The 17076-nt window shown below is 36.3% G+C and overlaps 1 long non-coding RNA gene across 4 annotated transcripts in view; it reads left to right on the forward strand.

The window, feature by feature from the left end:
• The window catches only part of LOC141584276 (uncharacterized), a 207790-nt gene that overhangs the window by 12489 nt on the left and 178225 nt on the right, over nt 1-17076 (forward strand). The window lies entirely within an intron of this gene.

Consider the following 17076-nt stretch of genomic DNA (forward strand, 5'->3'; position numbering starts at 1 on the left):
TTTTGTATTTTTGGTAGAGACAGGGTTTTGCCATGTTCTCCCAGGTGATCTCAAATTTCTGTTCTCAAGTGATCTGCCCACCTCAGCCTCCCAAAGTGCTGGGATTACAGGTTTACTAGAGTTTTTCCATGGTAGGCCAGATAATGTTCTAGTCTTCTACATACATTAACTTATTTAACCTTTCCATCAATTCTATGAGGATCCTATAGTTTTTCCCCCTGGTTTACAGAAGAAACTCAGATATCCTGAATTCAATTGCATAAGTTTAACTACTACTAAGTGACAAACCCAGGATTCTAAGTAGCCTGGCTTTAGATTAAAAATTTTCAAAATGTAAAGCCTTATATTTTGAAAGACATTATTATAAAAGAAACAAGACATGGTCTGAACCATTTTAATCAGAGGGTGTATTTTGAATTTATTTATATTTTGATTATATAATGTACCTCTTTTTCTAATCCCACTAGGTTTTTAATGACATTGTGTCTCACAGATCCCCCCGCCACCCTGCCACTTTAAAAACAGTGCCTTCCATCTTCATGTAGTTTCCTAAGGAAGATGAACCTCTGATGTCGTTTCTTGGTATTTATTTCTATGGGCAGCAGCATGTGTCTCCTCTTATTGGTGACTCCCAAGAAACAGGTGTGACAGCTGCTTCCTCAAGCTTCTGGACTGACCCTGATCCAATCGGTATGTCAAAAAAATGATGATTGAATCAAGAGGAATATAACTAATTAAAAATTAGAGAAATGATATAGTGAAATTAACATCTTCACTATATCATAAAAATGTGGAATCAAATTTTGAATGTGTTTCCTTAGAGTATGGCTTCTGCCTTAAGTAGTCTCATGCTAGATTCCAAACACATTGCACTGGGTAGGTGATATTTTTTATCAAGAGCTATAGAGCACCTGCAAGAGATTCCAGACAGCTAATCAAAGGCTTACTACACTGTTTTAAATAGTCCACTGTGCTTGGTAGGAAACCATTGCTCTCAGGACTGCAACAGCTTGTAGAAGATTATTTGCATTATCTTCAAATTCAATTGGCTGCAGTTTGGAATTGCTGTAGCTACCTGGAATTTGATTTAAAAAAGGTTAAATAAATTAAGTCAGGGTGAAATCTTCCGTTAGTATCATGAAAACAGCAACCCAAGCAGGATTTAAATGTCACATCGTATCTGCCTTCCTTCGGGGTTGCTGGGGGCTCTGCTGCATTGACACGAGGCAACTTCTGAGCTGGTCATGCTGGAGTCAACAGAGGATAAGCTAGTGCTCTGCATTCCTGGTTTTTGCAACTCTTGTAATGTTTTGTCAGATTTTTTTTTCCAGTTTCTCCACATTCTATCGTGTACAGCTACAATCTCAGATCAATGTTCAATGTGGTGAACAATAGCATTTTTAGACTCTGAAAAGGTACACTTTCTCTTTTTAACCTTGTCCATGTTAGAGAAGCTTCAGTACAAAAAAGAAGTTATTGATTTCAGAGCCACAGGAGCTAGAGGGTAAACAGTAGAAACAGCGTGGAATCCATGCAGCAAGGCCAGTGATGTCGACATCAGCCCGCACAGCAGTCTCAGGGATGGGTCAGCTACCTCATGCTGTGTCTTCAGTGGTAGGACAATTCAGGCCTGCATGAAAGAAAGTAGATGGCAATGTCAAAGGGCCTTAGCCATCTGAAAACACAGCACTGACTCCTAACGCGGCAATGCTGCCTTCTGGTTAGGTTTCAGCTTGCTTCTAACACACGCTTGTTTAAGATCTAATTGCCATACTTTTCTCCTAGGGTCTACTCTTCATTTTTTGTGAAAGAACAAAATATTACATCAGACTTTTTATTTAAAAAAAGGACCTCTAGTGTTAGGCTATCAACAGCACACCAGGAACTTGATTCTGGCTCTCTGAAATCTGACTCAGAGTTGGTGAGAATGCTGTGGCCTTGATCTTTGGAATATTTCAGGGATCTGCTTACTTTACTTACAAAATCTACTTGAAAATTTGTACAAGTCAAATTTTATTTTAATAAATCTACTAGGATCTTCCTTTCTTTTTAACTAACATTTTCACTAATTCAGGAATGAGTTGTGGTAAACCAAGTTTCAAAGTTTTGCTAGTATCAATTATTTAAATACCATCTTCACAATTTTTGGCATATCATCATATTGCTCTATTGCTATTTACATAATTTTAAATAAGATTTTCATAAATAAAATTATTATTATTATTATTATTATTGAGACAGAGTTTCACTCTTGTTACCCAGGCTGGAGTGCAATGGCATGATCTCAGCTCACTGCAACCTCCACCTCCTGGGTTCAGGCAATTCTCCTGCCTCAGCCTCCTGAGTATCTGGGATTACAGGCACACGCCACCATGCCCAGCTAATTTTTTGTATTTTTAGTAGAGACGAGGTTTCACCATGTTGACCAGGATGGTCTCGATCTCTTGACCTCGTGATCCACCCGCCTCGGCCTCCCAAAGTGCTGGGATTACAGGCGTGAGCCACCGCACCAGGCCATAAAATTATATTTTTATTGAACCTTATGTTAAGGGTTACAGTCCTGAATTCATAGATCTAATGTGACATGTATGTATGTATGTATATGTATGTATATACATATATGTGGTATTTCTCTGAATACATATTATAGTAAAGATAGAGCTATCATAATAGAGAACATATTTATTCAGCTATCTTATAAATTCATACCGTATTCCAGCAGTGCTAAATATCCTACCCTCTTTGGAGAACTCTGGTTTATGTGTTAAGATCTTTTTTTCTATACATTTCTAAGATACCACCTAGAAACTTATAACTCCTTTTTCTTCTATTTTTATTTAAATTTATCTCACAACTTTTAGAACACATATGTTTACTCTTTGACTAGTCACTTTGTTCTTTTTTTAACTCTTAGATTTCCATAAGGAACCACAGTACAGCTTTTGGCAAAACCTGCCTAGTCTTAAGGATGTCCAACTGCCTTCAAGGACAGTTAAAGTTCATAAAGCCATCTTTATTACAATCACTGAATTTTCATATGCACAGACTAGAAATGTCATCTGCGATTCATATTTAACCTGCAAGTGCTGCTGCTGTGAACCATTTGCTGAGCATTTCTTCTTGTATGGAGTTGAAGTCCTGAGCATTTATTCTTGTATGGAGCTGAAGTCCTAATGATTTCTTTCCCATGAACATTTCTACAAAACTATCCCACATCTCCCCCTAGCATAGTAGGTAGGTAGGAATACAGGTTTTTGATTTAGATGTGGTTTTGAATCCTGTCTTAATCCTTTGCTAGTTTTAGGACCTTCTGTAATTATTTAACCTCATTCAGCCTCAGTGTCCTCACTTGAAAGTCAGACAACATATTTAAAGTGCTTAGAACAGTCCCAGGTGTGAAATAAATGGTAAATTAATTCGTCTATTAGAATCACCAAGTTAGAGGTACTTTGCAGAAATGTGATAGGAAGGAAGCAGAAGGTCAGGTAAGGGGGCTTTTTTTTTCTTTCTTGAAAATAAAAGCAGCATAGAATCAGGAAGATGAGAACAATTTGAAACAAACATGAGCTTATACCCTATGCTGCCCTGGGGCTATTATCTGCTTTAAATATTTAAAAAAGCATTTTTGGCCTAGAGTTATTTTCTTAGATGTTAGGTAGTTTTATATATGCATTTCACTTGGTATGCCATGTATTTTCATGTTCTCAAAGTCAAACTAGGTTTGCTTTATAATGTATTCTAAGATTTGCACTCTATTCTACCCCTCTAGACTTTTACAACCAATAGGCCAATGGAGTTGAAGGTGTGATTGAAAGCCCCTCCTTGTCTCCATGTTCTGTACTCTAGACCTTAGACCCAGAAAAGACGGGCTTGAAATAGTTCCAGTAATGAAATGAACCCTCTAAAATTTTCCAGACTTATTTTTGTTAGTATAAAATCTGAAACAAACAAATTTGTACATTGTGTGATGCCTTTTTTTTGATACCCTAATATCTGTGCTTTTCAAAATCAGTACTATTACAATTTGAATTCTCTGTAAAGACAGAGAATTGTCTTGGTTATCAATGCCTTCCTGGTCTTTCAAAATTATTAATGACATTGTGGCACTTCCCCGATTAAAATTCTTTACTGACTTTCTATTACATTGGATAAAAAAACAAGCTGTCTCCAAAGCCTTTAAGGACCTGCAGGCTCTGGACTCATTCTCATTAGAGGCCACTGTCTCAATTCCGTTTTCCATCCAGAAGGCCCTCTTTCAGCATTTGCAAACTCAATCCCACCTTAAGCTCTTCACACATACTGGTCCCTAAAATTGTAAATTTCTTTTACATTTATTTATTTGTTATATTTTGTGATGAAGTCTTGCTCTGTCACCCAGGCTGGAGTGCAGTGGTACTATCTCAGCTCACTGCAATCTCTGCCTCCTGGGTTCAAGTGATCCTCTTGCCTCAGCCTCCCTAGTAGCTGGGACTATAGGCACATGCCACCATGCCCAGCTAATTTTTGTATTTTTTTAGTAGAGAAATGACTTTGCCATCTTAGCCAAGCTATCCTAAACTTCTAGGCTCATGTGATCCTCCTGCCTCAGCCTCCCAAAGTGCTGGGATTACAGACATGAGCCTGGCCCAACTTCCTCTTATTTAAAATGTCACATTCTCCCCAATGCCTTCAAATTCAACCTATTTAAATAACTCCCTTCTTGTCTGCCACAAACCCTACCCACATTTTCTATATCTCAACAGTCACTCAGTTTCCTTAGTAATCCTTATAGTTTATTTATTCTCTTTCTAATTGTCTGCCTTTTCTACATTATGAGCTCTACGAGATCAGTGTCACATGCATTTGATAACCCTGCAAAGTACATGGCATGTGACAGGTATTCAACAACTGTTTGTTGAATGAACATATGAGCTTGGGGGAAAACAATGGTAAATCTTCCACATAATTTTCACCATTGGTGTAGAAAACAGAAAGAGACAAAATTGAGAATTTTGAATCCAGATGACCGGATGCCTCATTAAGGGTATCTGTAGTAGGTAGTGATCAGTGTTTTTGAGCAGGAGACTGATGCCATTTGGTTTGTGTTTAGGATTATCTGGCAAAAAAAAAAAAAAAAAAAAAAAAAAAAAAAAAAAAATAGCAGGCTTGACTGTGGTAGAAAAATAGCCCTAGGGAGACCAGTAACAGTATTAGAAGGAAAGGACTGGAAGTAAGAGATGTGTTTTTGATAAGGAACAGTGTTTATTGAAAACCTTAATAAACTAAAACAAATAGACAAGAGAAAATGCATTTTTTTCTTTTGGTGGCTAATTCATTCAAAATATGTGTTTCGAGGTTATTGGGGAAGAGGGTATAAAAACATTATTCTCCATCACAACTCTCCACTCTGAAGAGGATACTTTCAAAGGAACAGCTAGATGTGGTATAGCATCATTTCAGCACTTTTGATCAATAGAGGGTCTTCTGGTCATGTCTAGGATGAGAAAGTTAAACAGTTGTTTCGTTAGTTTTCGGATTCTTCAAAATCTCCCTATACAGAGCTACATTAATTGACATGTATTTGATTTTGGAATTTTTAAAAATGGAACATTTTGGAAGAGGAGGGTCAGGTTTCATTCCTTTGGAAAACGCTATCTCAGTCGGTGGAACAAGAATTTTGAATTGGAACTTTTAGCCTTGAGTCCTGGCTCTGCACCAACTGGATAAAATTAGACCAGTTATCTAACCACTAAGAACTCTGTTTCCTGATCTGTAAAATGGAAATGAATTATACCCTAACTCACAGTAAATTTTAAACTATAGGCTGCTCTACAAATTCTACTGACCTGGATTCAAGACTATATCTTCACCTTGACCAAGATAGCTATGTATCAACATTTTAACTTAAGTTTTGCCCAGAAATAAGCAGGAAGGGATGAACAAATATGAGAAATGGAGAAACTAGAACACATCAACCAGGCTAGTGTGTCCAAGGGATGGTGGACTTGTAATGGATAACTTGTGGCCTATACACCTTCCTTTATACTTAAAATCATCAGGCAATTGTCGATACTGACACCAAATTACCAAATATTGTTTTTATTTTGTTTGTTGTTGGTTTATTTGGCGAGTTTGTTAGTGTATGGTAGGTGGGGAAGGGGGGAATTTTCATGTTACGTCATCATTGTTATCAACAACAATATTATCAGTATAAAGCAATGCTTCTAAACTCTCTTTAGTCAAGACATTTTTGGAGTATCTGATGAGAGAGATGGACTCTGGGAAAATTTTCATGTATATCTTTCCCCCATCCCCACTATTCTGATTACAAATCAAAGGATTCCTAGACTACCTGAAGCCTCTCTAGAGACAGAGCAATCCAATGGGCCTCAGGTTAAGAGACCTGGCTATAAAGTAGCAAGTGAATTTTCTCAATGTATAGAATCTGTTTCATTTTTCTTTGTTTTTGTTTTATTTTCAGTGGGATTGTTCTCACGGTTCAAAAAAGTCATAAAGGATCTGGTATTGTGCTAGGAATATCCCCAAACCTTAATACTTCTAGTCCTTCCATTAATACTACTGGGTAAGGAAGTTTGTTGTTGTTGTTTATATAAAATTGGTAAGAAGAGAGGCTCCTGGCTGGGAGCAGTGGCTCACACTTGTAATCCCAGCACATTGAGAGGCTGAGTCAGGTGCATCACTTGAGGCCAGTAGGTAGAGATCGGCCTAGCCAACATGGTGAAACCATGTCTCTACTAAAAATACAGACATTAGCCAGGCATGGTGGTGTGTGTCTGTAGCCCCAACTACTCAGGAGGCTGAGGCACAACTTGAACCCGGGAGGTGGAGGTTGCAGTGAGCTGAGATTGCACCACTGCACTCCAGCCTGGGCAACACAGCAAGACTATCTCACAAAAAAAAGACAGGCTCCTAAGTTGCTGCAGACACTATGTACTCTGTTGGTTACTATAACCCAGATTGTAAATATTTTCTAAAATACTGCCTCATAGGAATTTTACTCTTTCAAAAAAACAGACCATTTAATGTTTTTAACCTATGTTTAATACACAGCATACAAAAAGTACATGCTGAGCACCGTGTATGTTTAGGGTTCCCAAATCTACAGTTCTGTCTTAAGTTCTTTATAATAATTTCAGACTGTCCTATGAAGATCTGCTGAAAAATCCACCTGGATGTTCCAATAGACTACTCAATTATAAAATATCCAAAAATAAATCAGTCTCCTCCATTGTTGTATTCCAGAAGTCTGCTCCATCTCCAGGCTCCTTCTCTCGGTAATTGTCACAATTAGCCTCTTGCTGGTCACCAGGCCAGCTTCTGCCATTGTTTCAGGGCTCTACACAGATTTCACCACTTTTGATATTATTATTCTTCCATGGCACTGTAATGTCTTTCTTCTCTCATTTGGAGGAGAGTGAGGGCTAAGGTGAGAAAATCCAAACCACTTTTTGTTATTTTTGAATTGTTGCTATCATTACTACCATTATTATTAATTTTCAAACAAGCATATTTTTAGTGATCTTCGTAGCATTCTAATATCTTCCTATTGAAATGAATATAAAATTGAAACTCTTTACCATAACCTACTTGACCCCCCAGGATCTGGCCCTATATTTTTAAGATTATCTTTTGTCCCTTACCACCTTCTAGCCACAGAGGCCTTTCCTTCCTTCCTTCCTTCCTTCCTTCCTTCCTTCCTTCCTTCCTTCCTTCTTCCTTCTTTCCATCCTTCCTTAGATGGAGTCTTGCTCTATCATCCAGACTGGAATGCAGTGGGGTAATCTCCACTCACTGCAACGTCTGCCTCCCTGGGGTCAAACAATTCTCCTGCCTCAGCCTCCCAAGTAGCTGGGATTACAGGTGCCTGCCACTATGCCTGTCTAATATGTGTATTTTTAGTAGAGACAGGGTTTTGCCATGTTGGCCAGGCTGGCCTCGAACTCCTCATCTCAGGTGATCCACCTACCTCAAGCTCCCAAAGTGCTGGGATTACAGGTGTGAGCCGCTGCGTCCAGCCTGCTGCAAGTTTCATTAGAGAACCATTGACTACCCTATACCTTTCACCATAGAGCTAAATTTATCTTTTAGGGGATAAATGTACTGCTCAGCACCTTCCTAGAGGGACCCATTCAGCAGAGAGGAGGAAAGATCACTCCTAGGATACTCTCCCATCTGGGGTACCTTACAATGTGTCAGACCACCACTGCACCCAAACATGTGTATGTGTGTATTTTTTTTTTAAGACTAAGAGTTTTGCTATTAAAGTACTCAACCTGGAAGAACAAAGAAAAAGTCCAAGTTTCATTGAGATGAGACAAATTTCCAAAAATGTTCTTTTCTAGGTCATTCAAATATCTATTTTGACCTATAAAAGAGATGCATATGTCTATATTTTCTCTAGTATCTTTGATAATAATAGCTGTTTAATTTTGATGACACCTGTAATCAGTTTACAGGATGCAAGCTGTTTCTAGAACATCAAAAATTATACTGATATTCTTTAAATAAATGAAGTGCATAAATGGTTGAGTGCTAAAATTGAGGAATTCTGTATGTATGATTCATACTGATATTTGAAACAATTTTACAGAAGTACATCTAATTGAAAAAGTAACTTTATTTGGCTAAAATCAAAATCCTCTGAAATGCTCATGTAAAAAGTAACTATAGACACATAAAATATCACTATTGTTATTATCATCCTTAATAGCCTGGTACTTTAATGATTTTCTTGAAGTTTCCTTATTGGGATTAACTTTTTGGTCTTGATTGCAATTAACATTACAGACCACTGAGTCATGTTAATTATCTGAACAAAAAGAAAACAAATCAAGCAACACGAAACCAAAGAATTCTTTAGGAGGAGCAAATTTTCCATGCTTCAAGGATAATTTCATAATTGTTTATACATTAAATCCTTTTATATCAATTAACATCCTAGAAGTAAAGATTGTTCATATCAGAGTAAAACAAAAATTTTTCTAGATAAAAGATAATTCTAGGTATTTATAGATAATGACCATGAATTTAGAATATATTAAATTTTAACTTCAGCAAATTATGCCCAAAAGAATGATATGATCTTGTTCAAAGTCAGAAAGCCCAGTGACTCTGAAACTGTTTCTTTGGAATAGATCCATATGATCAGTTAATACAATTTGATGCTTATCTGGTTGATGTTCTGGAAAGTAAACTTGCTTTTTTCTGAAAAGAAAAATCAAAGTCCAGAGTCACATTGTTTTTTATTTTCATTACACATTGACATTTTGCTCCATTTTCTATCCTTTTGTAGACATACACATTTTGAATGATGACATGGTCAGATAAAGTGACAGTTTCCTCGAAAGAACAATTCTACATTCTTTGGTCAACAATATATAGTAGAAAACATCATTTCCAAAGTAAAATTCTTAGTTACTAAAAAAGGAAAAAGAAAAATTCCTATTAGTAACAAAATGATAAAATTAGTTTAGGAGTAGTATTATATAATTACAGAAAATATTACAAGCCATTTTTCATGAATTTCCTTGTTAACAGGTCTTGGACGGATGATTTTACTACTCAGATGCTGAATTACAAGTCTCAGCAACTGAATACCAATAGAAAAAAACTCCTGGGAAATGGAACACATTAATAAAATAAAATTGCAGATTAAGTCATGTTTTAGGTGGAAAAAAAATCTTTGATTTAAAAACTGTTTTATAAAACTTTCAAAAATTGATAATGGAATTCAAAAGCATTTAAGGATCATTATTTAAATAATAAATTGGATGTGGAAGACTGTAGATCTAAAATGGCAGTGCTATTCATACTGAAATATTCTGATGTATTCTTCAGAGCTTGCAAGTTCTATGAGAACTTAATTACTTATTTTTTTCTCATTTTACTTAAAAAATGTACATGCTTCTTACGCTAGATCACCTAAGATTGCTATATAGATATGGGGTCTCTATTTGTGTTACTGTTACATCAATACCGAGAGATCACCAAAAAAGTTAGTATTTAATTCCTAATATCCTTGGCCTAAACTAATGTCAAAATATTTGTCCTAAGGTAGCCGTTGAGATCAGTTTCTTTTGCCAATACAATGATAGAACTTTTTCTTTGCAACTATAATATGCAATAGAAAAACTTTTTAATTGACTAAACTTTCATTCCTTATTTAAAAAAGAATTATAGTCTGACACCATAAAAATGAATGTAGGAACTTACTGTTTGGAGTAATGGAGAAAATTTAGGAGTGAACCTATTACATAAATAAGTAAGCTGTTTGTGATATGTAAAGTCCAAATGATATCATGGAGGCGGTTTTATCACAATTGGTTAGAAAGAAGTAGTGGAACTTTGGGGCCTTCCCTTGTCACACAGAAGTGCAGACATGGTGAACTGAAAAGAGCCCCAACAGAAGTAGCAGGCATGATACTTACAATATGCAGGTTATGAGGAAATGTCAGCTGGGGATCTTGCCTTTATATGTGTTATAAGGCATTTTAGAAAAGTGCAACAGCAGTAAATGCAAAAGTAAATATAATAATTTTTTTGTTTGTTTTTTTTTTTTACATTATTATATTTTGGCATTCACCATTGAATTTTATTGATAATGGACTGATATAAAAATAAGTTAATTATCAAACTTATCTCTTTTGAAATGATTGTACACTACTGAAGTTTGAGGAAAACTGATATAGAGAAATACAAATTAATTTAGATTCACTTTTGGACAAACTGTACAAGTTGCTTGAAATATACAAATAAGCAAACCTGGATTCCCTTCCTCCCTCCCTCCCTTCCTCCCTCTCTCCCTCCCTCCCTTCCTTCCTCCCTCCTTCCTTCAAACTGTAAAAGTTGCTTGAAATACACAAATAAGCAAAACTAAATTCCCTCCCTCCCTCCTTTCCTTCCTTCCTTCTCCTTTCTTCTTTTCTCTGTCTCTTTCTATTTGCCCCTCCTCTACTTTCTTTTTCTCCTTCCAGCATCCTCTTCTTCTGAAAGTTGAGAATGGCAAGATAACCCTGTTTTAAATTCTGGATAGTACAGATGCTTATTTAACAAATTCAGAAAATTTCTAATACAAATGTAAAATGAATTTTATTTTTTCTTATATGCTCTGATTTAAAGGATCAAGAATGGTGTGAGTTTCAGGACACTTGGGCCACCTTATTTTTTCACTGACTTAGATCTTAGTCATGTGAAGACACAGTGAGTTGACATGCAATTGGAGTTCATTACTCTTCAAAGATCCAGGTGTTTCTGTAATAACTTCCACTGGAAGACTTAACTCTTTAAAGAGCTAAATAGTTAGATAAATAATGTTTGAGAATACACTGTATATAAGACACTGTACTAGAACTCTGGGATAACAAGATAAATCAGAGGTTATTTCAGCCACCGAGGAACTTAGAATCTGATATGGAGGCTAAATATATTTTCCATTACAATTTCAAAAAATATATTTGTATGTTTAATGTTTTGCTACTATTGTTTTATTTTATCATTTAAAAATCTTTTCAGTCTTTTTTACCAGAGTTCAGAGACTATGAGAGAAACAGTTCTATTTTCCTAGTTTCACAGCATGGAGAAGAGGCATCATTATTACATATGGTATTTTTTCCAAGATAAAAATATCTTCAGGCTGGGACTCATGGACAAAGTGAAAGCAAAATAAGTAAAAAGTAAAACTGTGATGAAAGAGGATTGAATCCAACACAGACTTATTAGCTAGTGTTGAATGACAAATGATAACAATGTTGTGTCCTTTTCGGTGCTGGTGGCAGGGGGTAGGAAGGTGCAGAGCCCAGGTGAGAACACTAAAGGCACAGGCAACCGTGGGTGGTGAGAGTCACTCAAGAGATTTTCCTGAAACTTCTTTCATCTCTGCATTAAAAATAAATAAGTAAACCCAAATGGCACAGAAGTAAAAAAAAAAAAAAAAAAAAAAAAAAAAAAAACTTAAAAGAACAAAAACTATAAATGGAATCTTAAAATAACATGAATTTTAATTATTTTACTTTGATTACGAAAGGATGCTCAATATTCATGGAAAGAGGAGTATAGAATCCACATTTAACACATGATATTGTAAAATAGTTATTTCAGGGGCACAAAACCAAACCAAAACAAAAAACCACCTTCCTGCTTTTTTTACTTATGCATGTGAATAAGGGCAAGGACATTTGTAGGGCAGAGTGAAAGTAAAAGGCCAAAAGGCCTACCATATTCCCTTTTTTTCTCTTCTTTTTTTTTTTTTTTTTTTTTTTTTTTTTTTTTTTTTTTTTTTTTTGAGACACAGTTTCCCTCTATCACCTAAGCTGGAGTGCAGTGATGTAGTTATGGTTATCTTGAACTTTTGCCTCAGCCTCCCAAGTAGCTGGGACTACAGGCATTCACCACCATGCCCAGCTAATTATTTATTTATTTATTTTTTGTAGAGGTGATGTCTCACTGTGTTGCCAGGTTCGTCTTGAAGTCCTTGGCTCCAGCAATCTTCCCTCCTCAGGCTCCTGAAATGCTGGTATTATAGGTGTAAGCCACCACACCTGGCCCTGTATAATTTTTAGATTTGAATTTGTAAAATGTGTCTTGATGGATACTAGTGTTATGGGAAAAAAGTCTGGGTTCAAATAAGTTTAAAATCTTTGGGATCAAGAAAGCTAGGCAGACTTCTTTGAGACTTTAACCTGCGGATGTGCAGTGTAATTCCCACAGTGTAATTCTCCAAGAGGTGACCATGATATGCAGCAACCCACAAATGCTTTTGGGAGCACACAGGGAAATCAGGTTCTTGGCACCGTTTTAGAAAATCGAATGCTAGCATTGAGCGTATGAGAAATGCAATTGTTGTTCTTTATTTTGAAAGAAATGAATGTATCTCCTGTGGGTTCATCACGGAGCTGAGCACTTGACACACGTTGCCTCATTGTATCCTAATCTCTGTGATGTGAGTATTATTACTCTTTCCCTGCCACATCCCTCCCTACTCTCCCCTTCCCAATTTGTAGATTAGGAACCTGAGGATCTGAGAAGTTAAATATATTGTCCTAGTAAACTAGTAAGATTTAGGGTGGCATTAAAATTATTCATAACTTCTTAAAAGCTTGAATTTTGGAAAACTTGAATTGCAATCAAAGACAAGGAGAATAAGAAATGGATTTCATCATGTACTAGGGTTGTTGCTTAATTCAAGAGACACCTCTGTGAGAGACTTTGATAATGCAAGGACGATGTGACTGCTTTGTAGGAACTTAAGGTGTGGTAGGAAAGGCAAACCAGACCCTTAAGCAAGTCATTTCAATGAAATCTCTTTGCACTGGGTCATGTTATTCTCTCTCCTTGAAAGAACCAGAGTCCTCATTCCCATCCTTCACACACCATGAGCACTGAGACTGAATTCCAATACATGCTCCCTGTGAAACATTTTCTGAGCACCCGAGTCTCCCTTCTGTTTTTAGAATTAATTGCCTTCTATACTATGCTCCCATGGCACTTTCCTTTTCCTCCATCAAAACTCTTATTTTCAAAGTCTGAATTACATTATGATTTTATGGTCATTATGATTTTTATCTTCCTCCCAGATTGCGAGTCTCTTTAGAGATGACATTGTCTTGCATGTTTTTATATCTACCACTAGCCAAAACAATGCTTTTCTGAAATAACAGCAGGTCCTCATTACATGATTTTGTTTGTTTGACTGCTTCTTTTTGAAATAGAATAAAACTTTTTTAAAAAATTAAATTTTACCATTTAAAAAAGTCATTAAAAACCTGAAGTGTAGCATCAATAAAATGCTTTGAGGCAAAAAAAGAGTAAATGGTCCTTCCAGAACTCTTATTTATTTATTTATTTATTTATTTATTTATTTATTTATTTTACCTTCTGTCGTTCTATCGTTAATTTATAAAATTCACAGCAGAATCAGAAGAAGTAAGGCGTGGACTATCTAGATCATTAGGAAATCCATAGAAGTTTTCTCATGAACTAATAATCTAGTTTCCCAGGCAATTTTAGCAATTACAGAGATGAAATGGAACATTAGAAGGAAGTTCCCCATAAGCTGTTAGTACCCGGCATTTTAGCAATCTTTAGTTGTACAAAGTTCTAGAACAATCTAAGTCAAGCTTTGGGAAAATAGGATTATTTTAGTCAGTAATAATTACATCAGCAAGAATATAATAAGTATTTGCTTTTGTCAAATCTTGTCCAGACTTTTTGTAGACTTTGTAAGATATTTAATTATATAAAAGACAATCATTACCTGTTTATGATTTGAAATTAGTTAATTAAAAAAAAAAGAATTGAAGTAGAATCACAGCCATACAACATACAATTCTTGAACATTTGGATGGATAAAAACCTAATTATTTGTTCTTAAAAGATCAGTTTTTGAAGTGTAAATCTATTGTAAATCTCATACATTTTAGTCTTTAAAAAGTAGATGATAAACAACTAAGCAACCTAAATATCTCAGGATAAATACAGTAATAAATATATATTTACATATTTAAATATATAATCAAAAATATTAGAAATAAATATATAATCAGTCCCTTAAAAAAATAGGGACTGAAAAGGTTTGTCAAACCTGTAACCATTTTGGATTTACTTAAGCCAAATTTTAAATCTAGATATTCCCTGAGAGAATGATTTAAAGCAGGGATAAGCAAAGTTTTTCTGTGAAGAGTCGGATAGTAGATATAGGCTTTGTAGCCCACACAGTCTCTATAGCAGCTTTTTAACTCTGCCATTGTAGCACACAACCAACCATAAATTAGAAGTAAACGAATAGACCTGGCTGTATCAAAAAACAACTTTATTCACAAAAGCAGGTAGTGAACCTGAGTTAAAGCATCAATGCTTTTGTACGTCAAGATCATCTGTGGGAAATGACAGTAAGTACGAGAGGACATCTGTTGCTTTATATGCCCAGAACAACAGTTCCCTTCTAGGAAATGCTAACCCCCAAAACAATACACTGTGATGCTGGAGTTTGAACATTTTCTTTCTTTCTTTCCTTTTTTTTTAAATAATACTTTAAGTTCTGGGGTACATGTGCAGAACCTGCAGGTTTGTTACATAGGTATACACGTGCCATGGTGGTTTGCTGCATCCATCACCCCATCATCCACATTAGATATTTCTCCTAATGCTATCAGAAGATTCTCCTAATGCTAGCAGAATCAGAAGAAGTAAGGCGTGGACTATCTAGATCATTAGGAAACCCATAAAAGTTTTCTCATGAACTCTATCCTCCTACCTACTGCTGTCCCTCCTCTAGCTCCCCACCCCCAGACAGGCCCCAGATGTGAATTCATGTCCTTTGCAGGGACATGGAAAAAGCTTAAAATTATCATTCTCAGAAAAATAACTCAAGAACTGAACATTTTCTTTCTCCTGATTAAGGGGGCCTTACTTTCATTAGGCCTAAACTGCCAGGAGTTGTATTCTGTTTCTTGCTCCCAGGAGGTACTACCAGTATCAGTGAGAAGCTACCATTGAGCTTGTGATGAGGCTGGGAAGGACCAGGGGCACAGTGGTCACCCTTTGGGCTTACTTGGTTTGACTAAGTTGAACACTCCAGGTGTTTGTGTCAGGCTCTTGAAAGAGGCTTCCTGAAGTTGCTCAATGCATTGGGTCAGATGAGTTTCTCAAATGGAGGCGGTTGTTAATGGGCAGTTATGTTCCCCTGGTAGAATCCTTCAAAGAGCTATTCAGATAACACCACTTTTAGGGAGACAGTTGGCGTGCTTTGCCTGTGTACAAAACATAGGCTGTAAACTGGGCTTGAACACATCTCCATGTTGTGCTGAAAGATTCGCCGGCCTGGCCATGCTCCTAGTGTTGTAAACATCAGCATTCCTTTGGAAGGCATTTGTAAAGAAGAATATTTTGTTTCTCATAACAGTCATTGGTCTCCTTTCACAATTCTGGGCAGCATACTCTTTGGAAAAAGTTCAGCAGAAATGAGCAGGAGATATCCCAAATGGGCCTGTGTCTTCTTGTCACTTGGATCATTGTCTGATTTTGACTACTGTGAGACTCTTTCCCATCTCTCTCCAGCAGCTGGTATATTGCTGGTGTATTTCTGTTTAAAATAAAGCTTTGAGCAACTTGTATCTCTTCCTAATTTCAGAGGAATGCTATCACTGGGTTATGGCGACTGGGTGGGTCCCAAATAAGATATTCTTGGTCAACATTTGCTGACTTCTAAGTGCGTACAGCTCAGCATGTTGTCCATTTATTGAAACAACTCCGTAGCTTGTTGAGCTGCAGTTAAGTTCATGTTGATTATTTCACTGGGCACTCCCACTGAAAACAAAACTGTGGACTGATGGGACAGAAACAAGTAACTAATGTGCATCCAACATGAGGATAACTAAAGACAAGTCAAAAATAAAAGCTGGAAACAGCTCTAATTGTTTGTAGGTCCTATTGTGTAGTTATTTAAACATGCTTTAGTTAGCTCTGTCAGTCATAATTGGTTTCAAGGTTAAACAAAAGAAGTGACATCCCTACTTCATTGAACCTGAATATGATTGCACCACATCATAACAAACGGTGATTTATTAGGGGATTACCAAGTGTGACTATGAAGATGTGCTATTTTATTTAATTATTACAATAATCCTCTTAGGGCAACATTGACTCCATTTTGTGATGAGGAAAACTGAGGTTTAGAGAGGTCAAATAACAGTAAGCCTATGATTATACTTGTGATAAGTGAGGGAGCCAGCACCAAAATACAGTTCAGTCTGATTCCATAGCCTACTTTTGGCTGTAGACAATCTATAGAGGCACCAGAAATAAACCTATTGCCTGAGAAGAACAGAAGTATAACCAATTTACTGACCTTTTCTAATGGGCACCATCTAAGATCAAGGTTACTCTGTACTGGTGTCATGAAGTTTGCACCTTTGCTGAATACATTTGTAAACATATAATACACAGCTTATCTGAGAACCCTACGTTTATGTTTTATCATCTAGAGTAATAAATGTAAAAGCTCTCCTCAATAAATTCTCTCTCCTTTCCTTGCCCCTTTCTGAGGAGATCTCGCCATGTCTGGAGACACTTTTAGTTGTT

The sequence above is a fragment of the Saimiri boliviensis genome, chromosome 4, assembly GCF_048565385.1.
Source record: "Saimiri boliviensis isolate mSaiBol1 chromosome 4, mSaiBol1.pri, whole genome shotgun sequence".
Classification (NCBI taxonomy): domain Eukaryota; kingdom Metazoa; phylum Chordata; class Mammalia; order Primates; family Cebidae; genus Saimiri; species Saimiri boliviensis.